The sequence below is a fragment of the Amblyomma mixtum genome, chromosome 4 (assembly GCF_055824585.1).
Source record: "Amblyomma mixtum isolate Tamu chromosome 4, ASM5582458v1, whole genome shotgun sequence".
Lineage (NCBI taxonomy): Eukaryota > Metazoa > Arthropoda > Arachnida > Ixodida > Ixodidae > Amblyomma > Amblyomma mixtum.
This window is the reverse complement of record NC_143015.1, coordinates 41,182,604-41,196,046: the sequence shown is the minus strand read 5'-3', so window position 1 is coordinate 41,196,046 and position 13,443 is coordinate 41,182,604. Positions and strand designations below refer to the sequence as shown.

The 13,443-nt window shown below is 49.7% G+C and overlaps 1 pseudogene; it reads right to left on the bottom strand.

Annotated features, from left to right (window-relative positions):
• LOC149346312 (uncharacterized) overlaps nt 1-13,170 on the bottom strand; it is a 41,425-nt pseudogene extending 28,255 nt beyond the window's left edge.
• Nucleotides 13,171-13,443: the final 273 nt, after the last annotated feature.

Sequence of the window (13,443 nt, the reverse complement as noted above, 5' to 3'; positions counted from 1 at the left end):
GAACGCCAAGAGACTCCTTGACTGCCCGACACCCAGCCAGTCCTCTCCGCTCGTTGCTCGAATAAGACAAGTAGTGTGAACTTTCCTCTTTCTCTTTTTCCTATATTTTTCGCAAGCACTTTGTTCTGTTCCCCCGTGTGTTGCTGCCCTGCTCTCTTGTTCCTTTCCTTTTTTTCTCGCTCGTATTGTAATTGGTTTCCTTTCCGATAAAAGCCGCCTCGTTTATTGTTTGTACTTTTGTATTTGTTTAAAATAAGACCTGCAATCTCACAGAGTCCTCACAAATTTGGCGTCCACGACAGGACAGGACGAGGTCGGTCTTTATTTCTTTCCATCTTGTGTTAATTTAGGAACAGTATGAGCGCTTCAGATTTGGTTGCTTTAGGCGAACGCATGGGCTTGTGCGGCGCGGAGTTGCGAGCGTGAGTGGAGGACGAGCTTCGTAAGGCACGGGAAGAGAGAGCCGCTGAGCGTGAAGCTGCGAGGCAGAAATTGGAGTTAGAGCGAGAAGCTACGAAGCAGAAATTGGAGTTAGAGGCACGGAATTTACAGACGGAGCGTGAAGCTGCGAGGCATAAATTGGAATTAGAGGCACGGAATTTAGAGACGGAGAAACAGAAATTGGAGTTAGAGGCGCGGAACTTGCAGCTAAAAATAACGCTCATGGAGGGTGGCGCAAATCCTCCGAGTGACCGTGGAGAGCGTAGCGTCGCACCGGCTAGCTCCATTAACCCGCACAGCCTCATACCACAGTTCAATGAAGCGCGGGATGACCTCGATGCCTACTTAAAGAGGTTTGAGCATGTGGCCACGGGGCAGGGTTGGCCAAAAGAAAAGTGGGCAACGGCGTTGAGCTTGTGCCTTGGCGGCGAAGCACTTAGGGTCTTCGGTCGGGTCTCGCCTGAGGATTCCGTGGATTATGATAAAGCGAAGCTTGCCTTGCTTCAGAGGTTTAGGTTCACCGCGGAAGGGTACCGAGAGAAGTTTCGCCAGAGCAAGCCCCAGGATGGAGAAATGGCCTCGCAATATGCTGCCAGGTTGTTTAGCTTCTTTGACCGTTGGGTCGAGATGCGGGGAGAAGGCCGCACTTTTGAGGTGGTTCGCGAGATGGTCGTGAGCGAGCAATTGCTGAACAACTGTCATTCTCGTTTAGCCCTTTTCTTACGTGAGCGGGAGGGCAAGACAGTTGCCAAGCTGGCGGAGGCTGCCGATCATTTTCTTGAAGCACAGCGGCAAAATAACTTGTTGTTCTTCAAAGAACAGGGGGAGCATACGATGAATAAAGCCAAGGACGAGGTTTCAGGTTCACAATCTCGCCTGCGGTGTTTTCTTTGCGAGAAGATTGGGCACAAGGCGGCGGATTGTCGGACGAAGCCGAAGCAATCGTATTGCACCTGGTGCCGCGAGGTAGGACATGATGCCCAGTCGTGCAAAGCTAAGAGGCCAGGAGACCGTGAGGAGTCCTCCTGTTGCATGACACCTCGATATTCACATCCCGATAGCACTGCAGTGGTAACGCGCGTAGAGGGCCAGTTGGGGGAGATGGTCTGTCCTTCCAACCCGGTGGAAACTGCTATGCCCGTGGCGCACGGTGAGGTGTTCGGCCGGCCTGGTTCGGTTTTACGGGATACGGGCAGCACCGGCATTGTTGTGCGTGAGTCCCTTGTACCGGCAGCGGCGCTTGCAGGGAAACAGGCTACATTATTCTTGGCCAATGGGACTCGTGTAGAAGTTCCGGAAGCGGAGGTGGTGATTTCTTCTCCATACTTCTCGGGTAAGGCCATCGCGCGCTGCTTGTCTACACCCTTGTACGACATTATAATAGGCAATGTCCCCGGGGCCAAACCTCCATTCCCGGTTGACCCGCCAGTTCTCACTGATCAGGCAGTTTCCCTTGCCATGACGGGTGCGGTCGACGTTCCTTCCCTTATGGTGACAGCAAAGGTTTCAGAGAGTAGTAAAAGCCCCACTCTGAACACACTCCACTTGTCACGGCCGGAGTTTCGCCTCAAACAGGAAGAAGACCCGACCTTAGAGGTGTGTCGCAGGAAGTTGGGGCAAATATTTCATGGCAAGGGACAGACCGCCCACTCCTTTGATACAGATGACGGTGTTCTTTTCCGGTCGTACCAAGTGTGTCCCGGCCAAGTCGTTGAGCAAGCGGTGGTACCGAAGGGCTTACGCACGCAAGTTCTTAAGTTGGCACATAAGAATGCATTATCCGGCCATCAGGGAATACGGAAAACAATAGCTAGGGTGCTCAGTGAGTTTTACTGGCCCGGTGTACAGGCTGACATTAAGAGTTATGTCAGATCGTGTGATATGTGTCAGCAGACTGTGTCGAAGGCAAAGGAGAACAGAGTGAATAACATCGTAGGACGGGAACATGTAAAATCATGGTGGAAACCGAGGTCGGTTTGGAGAAAACGGTTTCACAAAGGAAAACGGAAGTACTAGCCGGAAAAGTTCTTGCGACGGTGAAGTGGTTTGATGTGAACAATGGAATACGGAAGAATGTAGCCCACACCTGTTGTTGGAATTGTTTTTGTTTATTCATGTTTGTTTTTGAGTGTCGGCTATCTACTTTTTATGCTTTCCGTGTTTCTTCGCCCTCTATGGACGCTTTACGTTGACTTTCCATGTGCTCTCTGTGCTGTGTGTGCGAAGGTCTGTGAACGCTTCGAACATTGACGACCGTCGTATTGTGTGTGGTGTGTAGTGTGCGCGCTGTGGTGCGGTGTTCTGTGTTGCGATCGTCGAACGCGTCTGGTGTCGCTCTCCTGAAGTTGAGTTCTTTCCCTTGGAAAAAACTTCCGAAGAGGGGGCCTTCTGTAAGGAGATAGCGCCACCCAGCGGCGTTCGTGAGGAGAAGAAGACAAAGCACGAGGAGCGCGTGCGGAGGGGAACGCCGGGCAGGTCGAAGAGGATTACGTGCGAGAGAAGAGAAGAGCGCGGTGGACGACGGACGTGGACGAGTTCTGCTGGCTCCCCGAGTTCCGGGCTTGGGCCTTAGCCGCAGACGTCCGGGCCACCAGACCTGGACATCCATCGTCGAGAGCCTCAACCACCAGGCCCAGGCGCCACTCTTCTCCGGCCATCCGTCAGCTGCTCCACACAGGCCGCTTCTGGCGCCTACGTGACTTTTCCGGGATACCAGACCTGGAAACCGTGCCGGGGGCCCACGGACGCCGACGCTGCGGTAGCGTTGCATCAACAGTGGAACGCCAAGAGACTCCTTGACTGCCCGACACCCAGCCAGTCCTCTCCGCTCGTTGCTCGAATAAGACAAGTAGTGTGAACTTTCCTCTTTGACTCATTTTCCTATATTTTTCGCAAGCACTTTGTTCTGTTCCACCGTGTGTTTTTCCCGTGTGTTGCTGCCCTGCTCTCTTGTTCCTTTCCTTTTTTTCTCGCTCATATTGTAATTGGTTTCCTTTCCGATAAAAGCCGCCTCGTTTATTGTTTGTACTTTTGTATTTGTTTAAAATAAGACCTGCAATCTCAGAGTCCTCACAGTACTCTAATCATCTCCACTGAGGGTATTTTGTCCCCATTTACCGTTAGCGTTATCCCATGTTCATGGGGCTTTCTTTGTCTCTTTTGTGGGCCGAGGAAGAGCGCTTCCGATTTCTCGGCAGAACATTTGAGTCCTACTTGTTTTAGGTACGACTCAATTTCCTCGATCGCTCTTTGGAGGGTACCTTCGATGTGCGCGTCACTGCCTCTGGTAACGCAGAGGGTGAGGTCGTCCGCGCATATTGTGTGGTTGAGTCCTTCTATACACGCCAATTTCTCTGGTAAGCCAATCATTGAAATGTTGAAGAGTTTTGGTGACAGGACCGAGCCTTGGGGAGTACCTTTGTTGCCCAGCCTTATGCCTTTCTCTTCCTTCCCTTCTAGGCTGATAGTAACTGTTCTGTTTGAAAGGAAGTCCTTCACGTAGTTGTATACCTTTCCCCCTACATTTAAAGTTTCTAAGCGTTCTAGTATGGCTGCGTGGGCAACGTTGTCAAAAGCTTTGGCCATGTCTAGGCCGACTATTACTCTGGTATCAGCTGTTTCGTTGTCTAGCACTTGTTCTTTAAGTTGAAGCATAACATCGCATGCAGAAAGATGTGTTCTGAATCCGATCATCGTGTCGGGGTAAAGTTTTTGTTCTTCTAGGAATCGGTTTAGTTTCGTTTGAATAACGTGCTCCATTAGCTTACCTACACATGAGGTAAGCGAAATGGGCCTCAGGTTTTCGAGACTTAGTTTCTTACCTGGTTTTGGAATAAGGACTAGGTTGGCCTCTTTCCACGCAGGTGGGATTCGACCCTTATCCCAACATTCCTGCATGTACGCTGTTAGGTTTCTAATTGATGCATCATCCAAATTCCTCAGCATGCGATTGCTGATTCTGTCTGGACCTGCGGCCGTTTTAGTTCTGAGTATGTTCAACTCCGCCCTAAGCTCTCCGATGGTGATGGGCACATACAGAAGAGGATTCTCTGCGCCCTTGTACTCGGGGAGGGGTGTGGGTGGTGTGCACCTCAAGTACCTGTCCCTCACTTCAGAGATTAGTTGATCGCTACTGCTTTCGTATTTTTATACGAGTTTCTGTAGTTGTTGTCCTGCCTCATACTTTGTCTTGTCCGGGCCTAAGAGATGTCTGAGCATTTTCCACGTGTTGGCTTTGCTGATTCTGCGGTCCATCTGTTCGCAGATACTACCCCAGTTTTGTCTGGTTAAGTTCAGCCCGTGCTCCTCGATATCTCTATTCTGTTTTGCTGGGAGCTTGTGTATGTTTCTGTTCCCCTTGTTTTGAGCAAGTTTTTCTTCTAGCTCCCTTTTCTTGCGCCACGGGCCTATCATACGCCTGTCCACCTCTTCTTGCGTTTCGTCTGCTTCCACCTCTTCGGTGGCTTCTTTAACTGCCGCGAGAATGTCTGTGCCCCAAGATTCTATGTCCCTGATTGCGCCTCGGGTATGAAGGTTCGCCCTGAATAGATCCCAATTTACCGCTGCGACCTTTTTGGGTTTCGGTGTGGGCGGTCCATCTTCTACCACGATCTCAATAATTTTGTGGTCGCTTCCTAAGTCCTCCCCCGTGTTACACCACCTTGCCGTGATTTGGCCTCCGGTGAGTGTTAAGTCAGGTGTAGTGTCCCTACTCACGCTATTGCCCTGTCTTGTTGGTTTTATGGGGTCAGTGATCAAGATGAGCTCATTGTGGAGAATGCTGTCCCAGAGTTCTCTGCCCTTGATTTGCGTATATTTGTATCCCCATGCGGGATGATGAGCGTTAAAGTCCCCAACAATGACGATAGGGTTTTTGCCCGCTATCTGTTTCGTTTTTGCGAATAGCCTGTCGAAGCCGCAATCCTTTCTCTGTTTCGGAGAGCTGTTTGCAGTTCTGCTATTTGGCATAGTTGTAGTGGCTCCAAGCAGTCATGGAGGTGGAAGTTGGACTGGGGTGCTGTCATATGGCGATCAAATGAGGGCATGATAGGAGATATAGAATATCCATAAATCGTTTTTCATGTGTACTGGACAGTTATGTCCTTGACAGCAGATATCTATAGCCTGTTTTCTCGTGAGTCATTTTTTGCTGCTGGTAATCCGTTTTAGCCTCTATTTGGTCCGGATTGTGCACCAGTCTACCTTCATCTGTGGCCATTTTTTCTTTTTATGTCTACCACCCAACCTCTGCCTTTGTGATACAACACCTACGTCCCTAAGAGACTAAATGATAGTGATAAGAGCAGCATACCTGCCATCCTGTTTTCGCTTCTTATTAGCCATTCGCTGCATGCTGTTTGACATCATGCAAACTGTAGTTGATGGCACAATGTGCAATTTTCATGATGTAACCTTGTATGACATTCATCTTTAGAACTGCTCTGTGTAAATGTGCTTTGTTTGTGTGATTCATTCACTGTCAATTCATTGAGTTATATACAGCACAATCATATTTGTTCTGAAATGTAGGCAGGCCTACACATGGCCTACGTGTTCACTGTTAGTTACAATCAAGGGTGGCTGCCAAATGTATAGTTCCTAAGTGTATCTTTGGACTCATTTTTGAGACTGAGGAGAATAAAAAAAAACTCTTTGGTACCAGCAATGGCATCTCTGTATTGTGTGTGTGCAGTCATGCAGTGATCTCTATTGCACAAGTGATGACTAGTGTGGATTAATTGTGCTTCTTTGAGTGCGCTGATTCCTTACTGCATGGAGCTGTACGCCATTTTGACGAAGTTAGTTTATGAAGAAACCTTTAATGTCACCTTGTTTTCTGCAAGTCATTGCTCACAATAGCAATGGAATAGTAGCTTATTCACCAAGCTCAATTGCTTTATAGACATGAGATTGAGTGCATGCGACGTGGCCAGGCAATATGAAACACTTTTAACTTGGTGGGCCACAAGTCATTAAACCTGCTCACCATTCCAGTTGCCGTGGTAAAGAGGAAAATTTTGTTGTACATCTTTGGCAATGACATAACAGTCTGGCGTGTCATGCGGTTACACTTTTGTGAAAGAAGAGTATAGCCTTTGTAACAATATCTGAACAACATAATAGTCTGTTGTAACAACAGGGCAGCCTTGTGTTGTACAAAAGGGCAGTCTTTTACAACACATCTGCCTGTTGTACAAAAGGGTAGTGTGTCGTAACAACACGACAGTCTCCTGTTATACAACACGTTAGTGTGTTGTATAAAAATATTGTGTTGTACAACACAGCTGTACAACACACATATCTGTTCTACAACACAAGTTTCTCTTCTACAACACAGCTTTGTGTCGTTACAACACGATAGTTATGTTGTGCTTTTTACAGTCAGTATCCCATCCTCCTTTTTTAGCTGGTATTTCCGCGCTCTCCACAAAGAGCAGCCAGTCGCTTTTACTGAACAAGTGCAGGCCCTTTTTTGCACTGAGCTATCAACATCAGTATATAGTATGAGAAAAAAAAATTGCGTCGAAAATTTCGGTTTCGACAGTGAGACTTCGCCTCGGGATCCTGGAACGTCAGCGCGTACTTACATGTAAGTTCTGTTTTCGTTCGCTGTGTGTTTTCTGCGGTGCATACGGTTTGTAATTGATGACAGTGGTTTATTTTTGTGCTTCAAGGTCTTGACAACGTATGGCGAAGACAGTTTGCCAAATGCTCAAGGTCGCGTCGCGTTTTTCAACCAAGACGACAGCTAGGTGTCCATATCGGCACATCGCTGCGGAGCGGCGCTCGGAGATTCGCTCGACTTCTCGACTTTTTTTTGATGCTCTTCACAGCGGAAATGATGAAGACCGTGTGCGGAAACACTAATAAGTATGCATGGATGAAGATTTTGAGCAATTCGGCGTGACGGCTCATGGGAAGACGTGAATCTGTTGGATATTCTGATGCTCATTGGAATCATCATATACATTGGAATTGTTGACCTGCCACGACTGCATCTCTACTGAAATACCAGAATAATCTATTCTGGCCCTCTGCCATCCAAAATAATTTCTCAAAATTGGTTTTTCGCTTTTTTTGTTTGTTTTTTGCACGTAACGGACCCGGATGATTCAGTGGCGGCAGCTTCTATTGGCAAGACTTGGAAAGTGTCCTGGCTTTTGAACCACATCGATAAAACTTATTTCATCGATCCTGATGTTTTAGAGCTTGCCTAAAATGCCAAATTTTATCAGCTGGCTTTCAGGGAGCAGCTCATTCAAGAAATCTTCGGGTATGATGAGGGAAAAGAATCCACGCCCCCAATCCTCCCATAGAATCCATTCAACACAGATATGTTAGTGCACTGTGGTTCGTACCTCGGGATGGTCTCCGAAGTTGTTCTTCTCTCCAGCAACGTGCGGAATAAGATGCAGCCGGTTACTGCCAGACAAGATAGACGATTTTATTTACATAGCAGGTTATCAGGAGTCTCTTCCTCTAGAAGCACACTGAAGCCACGTTTTATACATTTTCAATTCCCCAGGTACCTATCTGGGGAAACTTGGTTGTTCGAACATCGCCAATCACATTTCTTGACGAAACCCGCCCACAAAAGGGCGGAACATCACCCTCTCGCCGACCCTCCCACCGTGACAAAAAGGCGGGACATTCACACTCTCGCCGGTCTTCCCACGCACAGATGGTCGATTTGTGTATTTTGTTCACCCATCGTTCCGTGGAATTAGGAGTCCTTTGGCGGCAACTAAGGTGATATACACATTCTCGCTGTCAAGTCGGAGCCGTTCCGCACCATGATGGACTCCCTTTCGCTGTCGGTCCGCTGTCGGTTTTGAGCGAACTTGAGAATCCAAACAGACGCGTTTCCGCCGACAGCCGATTTAGGGGCCTCCGTCCCCTGGTTGCGCCGCCACGCTTTCCCCCCGCCGCAGCCGCCGACAAAGGCTGCCGCAAAGGTTAGCCAGCAGTGTCTCTCGGCCGTGAAGGAGGGGGCGACGGCCGTTTCTCGACCTCGAAGGAGAGGGTAAGGAGCCACCGGCGGGCGCACGTGTGCGCGCCCAAAACACTTCCCAGAACGGGACACCGCAAGCAAACGCGTACACAAATACACACACACTCAGCGTGCTGGAACCGGCCGTTATTCACGTAAACCAGTCCCGCTGGCGCCAAGTGTCGTCGCTGCAGACGGCGCGTCGAGCCCAACACCTCCCCACAAAACTGTGCGGCACAGTCTTCGAACTTGCTGCACACATCAATCACAGGAGCTCGACGCATTGCTCCCACTTCATCTGTCAACAAGTACCCCTCGGTCCCCTGCCAACGCAGCACCCAACAATGCCATACCTCTCGCAAACCGAGGCCGCGAAAACGGACGACGGTATCTTACTCGCTTTCGTCATTGGCGACCATACGCGACATAGCGTCGGCATTTGCGTTTAGAGACCCCTTTTTGTACTCCACTACAATGTTGTACTTCTGGAGAGCCAGCGCCCACCTTGTCAGCTTCGCGCTTAGTGGCGTGGTCAGAGTAAGAAATTTCAAGGGATTGTGGTCGGTAATTACCCTGATTCGTGCACCGAACAGCCACGTGTCAAGCTTTCCCAGCGCCCAAATGATGGCGTAGGCTTCTTTCTCGATTGTAGCCCATCGTGACTGGGCCGGGCCTAATTTCTTGCTCAGGAATGAAATGGGTTGCTCTTTTTCTTCGTCATCCAACTGTGCTAGACATGCTCCGACGGCATAATCTGAAGCATCAGTGGCCAGAATGAACTCTTTGTTCAGATCGGGTGCGCTCAACGCTGCGGCCTTTGTCAAACACTCCTTTACCTTTATAAAAGCACCCTCGGCATCCTCCTTCGACGGTATCTTCTGAGGCACGCGCTTTCCAGTCAGGTTCGTCAGTGGTAGCACCACCTTTGAATACTCCGGAACGTAATCCCGGTAATAATTTGCTAGCCCCAAAAAGCTACGCAGCTGTCTTTTTGTTTGTGGTACAGGAATTTCTTGAATGGCTCTAAGCTTTTCTGGATCTGCGCCGTGTTTTCCTGACCCCACGATATGACCCAGAAACCGCACTTCCTTTTGCGCGAAATGGCACTTAGTGACATTAACTGTGAGCCCTGCGGCCGCTAGCGAAGCCAGTACCCTTCCGAGGTGTTCGAGGTGCTCTTCCCATGTCTGCGAGAAGACGCACATGTCATCTATATATGCGCACGCATATTCACGGTGTGGTACAAGGATCTGATTGATTATTCTTTGGTAGGTGCTTGCCGAATTTCTCAGTCCAAACGGCATAACCTTCCAAGCGTACTGTCCAGACGAGGTGACAAATGCTGTGTACTCCTGGGCTTTTTTCGTCCAACGGAATCTGCCAATATCCTCTTAGCATATCGAGCAGGGTTATGTACTTTGCCTGCGCTACCTCGTAAATTAGGTCACCTGGCAGGTTCATAGGAAACGCATCAGGCTCCGTTGCTTCATTCAGCTTGCGATAGTCACAGCATAACCTGACACTGCCATCTTTCTTAGCAACGCACACCACGGGATGTGCATGGGCGCTTTCTATCGGATATATCAAACCCGACGACCTTAGCTCTGCCACCTGTCGGTCAACTTCCTTTCTGAGTGCCATGGGCACCTTGTAAGGGTACGCAGTCTTCAGCTGCGCCCCATCTTTTAGCTTGATTTTGTGCACTCCCCAGTTGCAGCGGCCAGGTTTATCACTGAACACCTCACAGTGCTTCCCGATTAGTTCCTTTACCTGCCTTTGCTGCAGCAGATCTAAATGGCTGAGAGTTACCCGTTCCAGCTGCTCAACTGCTGTCGTTGTATCTGACCACGCGGGAAGTTCTCCAAACTCCGTGTCGCCTTCAAATACTATGCCTACAGTGTTGACCCTCGCGTTGTATGGCCTAAGCTTATTTGCATGCACTGATCGGCGCGTGCCATCACTTAGCTCAATCGTATAGCTATATGGCCGCACCTTTTCCACAACTGTTACTGGACCTTTCCAGTGTGCCATTAACTTCCCATCGCCTTCTTTCTCCAGCCAAAGAACCTGGTCACCTGGAGAAAATTGTTTGCTGGTGGTCCTCAAGTTGTACCTCCCCACATAAGCTTGCTGCGTGAGCTCGCTACTTTTTGCCGCTTCCCTACTGGCTTCCTCGAGATCATTTCTCAATTTCTCGAGATAGTCTGCTGCTGGCACTGCCAATGAGTCGGGAACCACCCAGTCTCCTGACCACGTCTTTTGCAGTATAGCCAGAGGTCCGACAGGCATCCTACCATACATAAGCTTGAACGGTGATTTACCCGTGATGGCATGTGGCACCTCTCTATAAGCCCAAAGCAGGAATGGCACCATTCGATCCCACTCACGTCCATGCTCGCTTACAATGTGAAACAGCATCCTTTTAAAAGTGCCGTTCCACCGCTCTACCAGTCCATTACTTTGTGGATGATCGGGAGTGGAAAATCTGGGAGTCGCTCCCATTTTCTGCAGCATAATTTGCGTTAAATTTGATGTAAAATTTGTGCCCTGATCTGAGCATATGGTCTCTGGCACTCCCATTCTGGAAAATATCTGAGTGAGCGCGTCACAGGTAGCCTTAGCTGTTAAGGACCTCAAACAAACAACCTCAGGCCATCTAGTATGCAAATCAACTACACACAGTGCGTAGCGATGTCCCCTTGCTGATGGTGGATCCAGTGGACCGATACAATCCATGTATACCACCTGGAATGGTGCACTAGGCCTGGCCAATGCCGTTATGGGTACGCGGTCCTGTGTTTTCATAGGGGCCCTGATTTGGCACTGGTGGCAGGACTGACAATGCTCCTTGACCTCCCGGCCCATGGTCGGCCAATAAAATGACATTTTTATGCGCTGCAAAGTCTTTCGCTCTCCCAAATGTCCTGCCCAAGGCGAATCGTGTGCCCTCACTAGTGCTTCCTGTCGTTTATGCGATGGCAGCACCAACTGTGTGCACATGCGTCCCACTACGTGCTCCTGGTGATAGAGTAACTCATCCTGGATTATCATTCCATGTGTGCCAGCTCTAGCCTGCTTCCAAGCCTCCTGCAGCGACGAGTCATTTTCCTGAGCCTCACGGAAAACTTGCCGAGCGCTCTGCCTTTTCTCGGCTTCTTCGTCTGTTCCCGTAACCGCCAAGGACGCACCCGTCTGCTGATTTTTATGCTCTGTCGTCTCCTTTTCACCGCCTTCGGTCTCTGCCTCTGAAACAACTTCGTTTACAACTGCCCTTTCTTCAAGGAGTTGTCTGTAGTCTGCGGGAGTTATGAGCGCGTCTATTCCTTCCAACAGTTTGTCTGTCAGCGCACATAGCAAAGCTGGTTGTGCCTTGTCGAACGAGACAAACGGTGCACCTTCCGTTGCTCTGAGAGGTACATATGCAAGCTCAGCTCTTACTTCATCGCCGAAAGCTCCCCTCAGCTTTATTGTGGAACCAGCTGCCTCATACTTCGGCACTAGAGCTCGCCTGATAACAGTCATTTCAGTCCCGGAATCAATCACAGCATTAATGCTTTGTTCCGAACTTTTCAATGTTACTGTTTCGAGGCAATTCCTACCTACCCTCTCTGTTTCCTGCATGCCAACCTCATTCGCGGGAGCTATTTCTTCCAAAGAGCATTCACTTTAGCCACCACGGCGCGGTCTCCTGGTTTTTCTTGGCCTCGTCTGCCTGCCTTATCCCCTGTCCTTTTGAGAGGGCAATCTCTAGCGAAGTGATTTGGTGACTTGCATTCAAAGCACCGCCCTTTCATTCCTCTTAAAGTAGAATTCTCCCATTGATGAGGTGTTCCACTGGCCCGCTCCTTCTGGTCCCCACTCGGCCTCTTTCGATAGCCTCCCAAATGAGCTGCTGACCCTGGTTTGCATCTCACGCTTTCGTCGAAACTCTCCGCCAGCTTGGCCACTTCGCCCGGAGAAAGGAACCTCTGATTCTCATTGACAACAATATGGGCCCGTGCCTCAGCTGCTAAGCACTCCTTCAACCTGTCTGTGACCATTAACTGCTTTAATTCTGCAAAAGTGGTAGCCTTCGAGGTTTTTGTATAGTATTCAAAATAGTTTCCCAGCCGGATTGCGAATTGGCCCTATGTCTCATCTGCTGCTTTTGCCGATCCCTCAAACATCCTTCTATATTCTGCTGCTGACAACCTCAATCCATCTAGAATACTTTGCTTCATTTTTTTATAGTCCTTTCTTTCTTCGGCTGTCAACGTAGAAAGCAATCCGCGTGCTCTTTCACTCAACTGTGGCAAGACAAGCCCGGCCCGCCACTCAGACGGGACGTCATATGAATCAAGAGTCGCCTCCACATCCTCAAACCACCCGGGCACTAGGAATTCCCGACTCGGCATCGGTGCTAGTACTCCTTTCAATAAGGATGCATATTTTAGGCGCCTATCCTCCTCTGACCTATCCACAGCTAGCGCTCCGCTGTTACCTTCTTCGTGGGACTCAGCCCGCTCTTGGGCTCGCAACTTCTGGCTCTCCAGAATTAATCGTTGCTTTTCTTTTTCTGCTTCAGCAATTTTAAATCGAAGCTCCAGCATTTTCATCTGCTGCTCCGACGCTGTTTCCGCCATGGCACTACTCAGATCCCCCACCGCGTCACTGGTCACCGCCAACTCCTGCAAGCTTTCAACCCCGTCCGACTCCGCATCTGTGGTGTTAACCTCCCTGTCTCGCAAGTTATACGGCATTGTCATCAACTGCGCCCGACAGGAAACCAAGAGGCACTCGCCTGACTTCTGAAGAGTCGCTCCGCGGTGTTCTCTTCTTCCACAGGTCTGGAAGGACTCGCTTTGGCAGGCCGCTGGCTCCTCAGTGACGTTCTCGGGTCCGCCGTCCACGCCACCAGTCTCGTCCGCCGTCCACCGCTGCTGCTCTCATTCGCCCATCGCTGGAGATCCTGCCGACTGCGCCAGATATGTTAGTGCACTGTGGTTCGTACCTCGGGATGGTCTCCGAAGTTG